Below are 6,000 nucleotides of genomic sequence, written 5' to 3'. Positions count from 1 at the left end.
TCTTGAGAGTCCCTTGGACTGCAAGGAGATCCAACCAGTCCATTGTGAAGGAGATCAGCCCTGGGATTTCTTTGGAAGGAATGATGCTAAAGCTGAAACTCCAGTACTTTGGCCACCTCATGCGAAGAGTTGACTCATTGGAAAAGACTCTGCTGCTGGGAGGGATTGGGGGCAGGAGGAGAAGGGGACGACAGAGGATGAGATGGCTGGATGGCATCACTGATTCGATGGACTTGAGTCTCAGTGAACTCCGGGAGTTGGTGATGGACAGGGAGGCCTGGCATGCTGTGAATCATGGGGTCGCAAAGAGTCGGACACGACTGAGCAACTGATCTAATCTGATCTGATACAATTTTTAAAAACCAGGTTTATTGAGGTATAATTTACTATACTGAAATTTATCCTTTTAAGATGTGCAGTTCAATGAATTTTGACAGGAGTATAGTCATATAACCACCACCACAATTAAGACATAAAATATTCCTTTTACCTCCAAAATTCCCTCATGCCCCTTAGAAGTCAATTTGCTCCCCTAACTCCCAGTCTTTGGCAAACACTGATCTGAATTTTGACCCTATGGCTTTTGCCTTTTACAGAATGTCATTAATATGGACTTGGACGCTACATACCTCTTTGTGTCTGGCATCTTTCACTTGACATAGTCTCTTGAAATGTATGAAATGCTTAAAGAAATAAAAATGCCATCAAACTATGAGTGAAAAACAAGACCCAAATTGGAACACAGAGAGATAAGAAGCTGAAAAGCCCTGAAAGAGGGCTTAAAAGGATATGGGGGATAGGACAAGATGGTCTAATGTAATTTAATAAGTCACAGAAGAAGAGACTGGAGAGAAGCAATGTTTGGAAAAGCAATTAATGAGAGTTTTTCAGACTTGAATCCTCTGATACAGAATGTAGAATGTATACCAAGCAAGATAAATAAAAAAGAACCACATCTAAGGACAATACAGTAAAATTCAGAACATCAAAGACAAGGAGTAGGCTTCAAAAGCAACTCAAGAGAATAGGCAGATGACTTACAAAGCAACAACAAAACGAGTAACAGCAGACTTTTCAGCAGCAACAGTGGATTTAGACTATTGGTGCAGAGCCCAAAGTGCCAAGAGAAAAACAGCTCTCAGCCTGACCTGATAACCAGAAAATTATCTTTCAAGAAAAACCATGAACTAAAGATATTTTCAGATAAACAAATACCAACTAGCCTTCTCTGAAGGAATTTCTAAAGTATATAATTACAGCAGAGGGAAAAAGATCCCAGTGAGAAGACACAAGAAAGAGTGGAAGGCATTGAAAAAAAAAAAAAAAAAGCTGTAGGCAAATCTGAGCAAACGTTTTGCACAGTGATAATGAAAATATCTAGTATGTAGGGTTAATAAAAGGTCAAGGCTTGTGGTAAAGAGGGGTTGGTGAGAGCAATTTCTCTCTTCTTTAAGATATCTTTCAAAAACTGTAAGATATATGGAGAACTAAAAACCTGTTAACTCCATTTTCAGGAAAGCTGAGTGACAGATATCTGTACAAGTCAAAAATGCCTAAGTGCTGCCAGAGGCATCACAGAAGCCGCACGGGGATCAAGTAGATACCATGGGGATTAAGTGAACAGAAAGAGGCCAGAGGTGACAGATGTCAGAAAATATTAGTAAAACTACATTTCCTGTGGGTAACGGGCTTATCCTGAAGTGAGCAACCTACATCCTTTACACACCACAAAAGATGAGAACGCTGGACACCACCAGGCAGAAGGCAGCTAGTCAGAAGCTTGTGTGGACAGAAGTACAGAGAAGATAGAGGGAGAAAAGAGGAATGACCTAGGGGTGGCAGATCTCAGAAAATGCCCACATAATACACTCATAGAACAAATCTCTTACAAACTGCTGGGCCAGAAAAATCCAACTCATTTATTGAATAAAGAGCCATAAAAAAAGGATCTGGCACAGTATTATTACAAAGATACTATAAGAAGAAAGGTGGAAAGAAAGAGCAAAAATTAAAAGAGGAAGAACCAGACAAGAAACAGATTTTAAAAATCTAACCGAAAGTTAACTATAAACAACAACAACAACAAAAATTACTTCAATTAAGAAAGTCTTCATAGCAGAATGCAAGAAATCAAAGAAGAGATGGCACAAAAACAGGAGAAGGAATATTAAAAATAAAAAGGAAAAGCTGAAATTAATAAGTTAGAAAACAAAAAGAACCAAGACAGAAAAGGTGAGTGTGTGGGAAAACATCCTAACTTAATGAAGAAAAGATGCAAGAAAGCACAAATACACAAAAATAAGAAATAACCATGGAAACAAAAAAAAGTTTAGAGAATCACTTAAAAATTACTTTGTTGGGAATTCCCTGGTAGTCCAGTGGTTAGGACTCCATGCTTTCACTGCCGAGGGCCCTGGTCAGGGAACTAAGATCCCACAGTTCAGTTCAGTTCAGTCACTCAGTCGTGTCCGACTCTTTGTGACCCCATGGGACTGCAGCATGCCAGGCCTCCCTGTCTATCACCAACTCCTGGAGTTTACTCAAACTCATTTCCATTGAGTCGGTGATGCCATCCAACCATTTCATCCTCTGTCGTCCCCTTCTCCTCCTGCCTTCAATCTTTCCCAGCATCAAAGTCTTTTCCAGTGAGTCAGTTCTTCGCATCAGGTGGCCAAAATATTGGAGTTTCAGCTCCAGCATCAGTCCTTCCAATGAATATTCAGGACTGATTTCCTTTAGGATGGACTGGTTGGATCTCCTTGCAGTCCAAGGGACTCTCAAGTCTTCTCCAACACCACAGTTCAAAAGCATCAACTCTTCAGTGCTCAGCTTTCTTTATAGTCCAACTCTCACATCCATACATGACTACTGAAAAAACCATAGCTTTGACTAGATGGACCTTTGTTGGCAAAGTAATGTCTCTGCTTTTTAATATGCTGTCTAGGTTGGTCATAACTTTTCTTCCAAGGAGCAAGCGTCTTTTAATTTCATGACAGCTGTCAACATCTGAGTGATTAGTGAAAGTGGCTCAGTTATGTCCATATCTTTGCGATCCCATGGACTATACAGTCCATGGAATTCTCCAGGCCTCAATACTGGAGTGGGTAGCCTTTCCTTTCTCCAGGGGATCTTCCCATCCCAGGATCTAACCCAGGTCTCCCACATTGCAGGCAGATTCTTTACCAGCTGAGCCACAAGGGACAAGCTGCTTGGCCAAAAAAAAATTTTTTTTTTGTTTAACCCTATGTAAGCAATTTTGAAAACCTATATGAAATATATCACTTGTGAGGAGTTATATAATTTATCAAAATAAATAAAATAAGAAGAAAATAAAAATATGATCATTTTTAAAGAACACTTCTATCAAAAAAAAAAAAAAAATCAGTCCCAGATTTCACAAGGAAGTGCTACCAAGCCTTTAAGAAGTCTAATGCTTAATTCGAAAATGCATTTTGAAGCTATTTCAAGGGACTGAAAATGAAGAAAACTTTCAAGTTATTTCTATAAAGTAGGTATAACATTAATATCCAAATCTGACGAGGAAGGAAATTACAGACCACTCTTACTTCTTAGTATTTATGCAAAAATACTGAGTGTTAGTTGTCAACTGCTATGAGATAAATTGCCACAAATACAGCAGCTTAAAACAATGTACAGTTATTATCTCACAGTTTCCATTGCTTAGGAGCCTGAACACAGCTTAGCTGGGTCTTCAGGGTCTCACAAGGTAACAATCAAGGTGCCAGTCAGGCTGCACTCTCATCTGGGGATCACATCCTTTTTCAAGCTCCCATGGTTGTTGGCAGAATTCATTTCTTTGTGGCTGTAAACTCAAAACAGTTGACATCTTCAAAGGCAGCAGGAAAGCTCTGACTTCAGAGAAAGCCCTAAACTCTCTTTTAAAGCCTTTACCTGATCAGGTAAGGTTTATCCAAAGTAATCTCCCTTTCATCAAGTCAAAAGTCAACAGATTAGGGACTTAATTACATCAACAAAATCCCTTAGTCTTTGCCACATAACATAACATAGTCATGGGAGTGATACATTCTATTATATTTCATATATAATATATGAAATATATGTCTACCTTCAAGAGAAAGGGATCATACAGATACTGCCTAAGTACACTAAGTAACATATAGCAAAAACAAAAACTAGGAATCCATTAAAGACAACACGTTACAATCGAGTAAGATTATTTTAAAAATACAAAGATAGTTCCATATAAGGATATAATTTTCACAGATACTAAGAAAGCTTTGATAATGTTCAACAAACCATCCTTGATTTTAAAATCCTCTAAAAAATAGGGATAGATTCTTCTTTATATCCCCAAAACAAACATAATGCTTAATGAGGAAACAGCAGGAGCATTTTCATTGAAATTAGGAAAAGTCTGTCTACTACCAAGACTGTTACTAATATTATACTAGAGATACTGCCAACACAATGGGCGAAGACTGAAAAGAGTTCAGAAGTACAGAAATTGGAAAGGAGGGGGTCTATTACTCTTTGCACATGATGTGACTATACACATGGAAAATGCAAGATAATCAACTGAAAACTACTACAAATAATAATAAAATCCAGTAAAGTAGAACATAAGTAATTTTCACATATGCAAATAATAATCAGAAAATACACTGAAAGGAAAGGCCTCATTCACTACAGCAACAAAAAGATAAAATACTCAGGAATAACACTAACAGAAATGGGTAAGACCTAGCAAGCATGGGGGTGGGTGGGGTGGCTGGGGAGTGACGCACATAAGCACACAAGCCTTCAGAAAATAGACCTTATTACTGAATAAGTTCAGTTCAGTCGCTGAGTTGTGTCTGACTCTTTGAGACCCCATGGACTGCAACACACGAGGCCTCCCCATCCATCACCAACTCCCAGAGCTTGCTCAAACTCTTGTCCATCGAGTCAGTGATGCCATCCAATCACCTCATCCTCTGTCGTCCCCTTCTCCTCCCACCTTCAATCTTTCCCAGCATCAGGGGCTTTTCCAATGAGTCAGTTCTTCACATCAGGTGACCAAAGTACTGGAGCTTCAGCTTCAGCCTCAGTCCTTCCAATGAATATTCAGAACTGATTTCCTTGAGGATGGACTGGTTTGACGTCCTTGCAGTCCAAGGGACTCTCAAGGGTCTTTTCCAACACCACTGTTCAAAAGCATCAATTCTTCAGCGCTCAGCTGTCCAACTTTCAAATCCATACATACATGACTACTAGAAAAGCCACAGCTTTGACTATATGGACCTTGCTGGTAAAGTAATGTCTCTACTTTTTAATATGGTGTCTAGGTCTGTCATAGCTTTTCTGCCAAGGGGCAAGTGTCTTTTAATTTCATGGCTGCAATCACCATCTGCAGTGATTTTTGGAGTCCAAGAAAACAAAGTCTGTCACTGTTTCCATTGTTTCCCCAGCTATTTGCCATGAAGTGATAAGACTGGATGCCATGATCTTAGTTTTTTGAATACTGAGTTTAAAAGACAATATCAAAAAGTTTTTGATTTTCCCTTTAAAAATATCAAATGATTTATTTAAAAATTTTTATTTTTAATTGAAGGATAATTGCTCTACAATATTGTGTTGGTTTCTGCCATACGTCAACACGAATCAGCCACAGGTATATGCATGCCCCCTACCTCCTGAACCTCCCTCCTACCTTCTACCTCATCCCATCCCTCTAGGTTGTTACAGAGCCCCTGCTCGAGTTCCCTGAGTCATACAGCAAATTCCCATTGACTATGTATTTTACGTATGGCGGTGTATATGTCTCCGTGTTACTTTCTCCATTTGTCCCACCTTCTCCTTCCTCCCCAGCCCCCATGACTGTAAGTCTGTTCTTTACGTCTATGTCTCCACTGCTGGCCTGCAAACAGCTTCATCAGTACTGTCTTTCTAGAGTCCATATATATGTGTTAGTATATGGTATTTGTTTTTCTCTGACTTTACTTCACTCTGTATAATAGGCTCTACATTCATCCACCTCAT

The 6,000-nt window shown here is 39.2% G+C and overlaps 1 long non-coding RNA gene across 1 annotated transcript in view; it reads right to left on the bottom strand.

Moving 5' to 3' along the window:
- Positions 1 to 3,363: 3,363 nt before the first annotated feature.
- Positions 3,364 to 6,000, bottom strand: part of LOC129645984 (uncharacterized) — a 28,915-nt gene continuing 26,278 nt past the window's right edge. Inside the window, exon 3 of the long non-coding RNA XR_008711615.1 lies at positions 3,364 to 3,823. This is a non-coding gene — a long non-coding RNA (uncharacterized LOC129645984). The remainder of the gene's footprint in view (positions 3,824 to 6,000) is intronic.

This window comes from Bubalus kerabau, chromosome 3, assembly GCF_029407905.1.
Source record: "Bubalus kerabau isolate K-KA32 ecotype Philippines breed swamp buffalo chromosome 3, PCC_UOA_SB_1v2, whole genome shotgun sequence".
NCBI lineage: Eukaryota > Metazoa > Chordata > Mammalia > Artiodactyla > Bovidae > Bubalus > Bubalus kerabau.
This window is presented reverse-complemented; position numbering and strand designations above follow the sequence as displayed.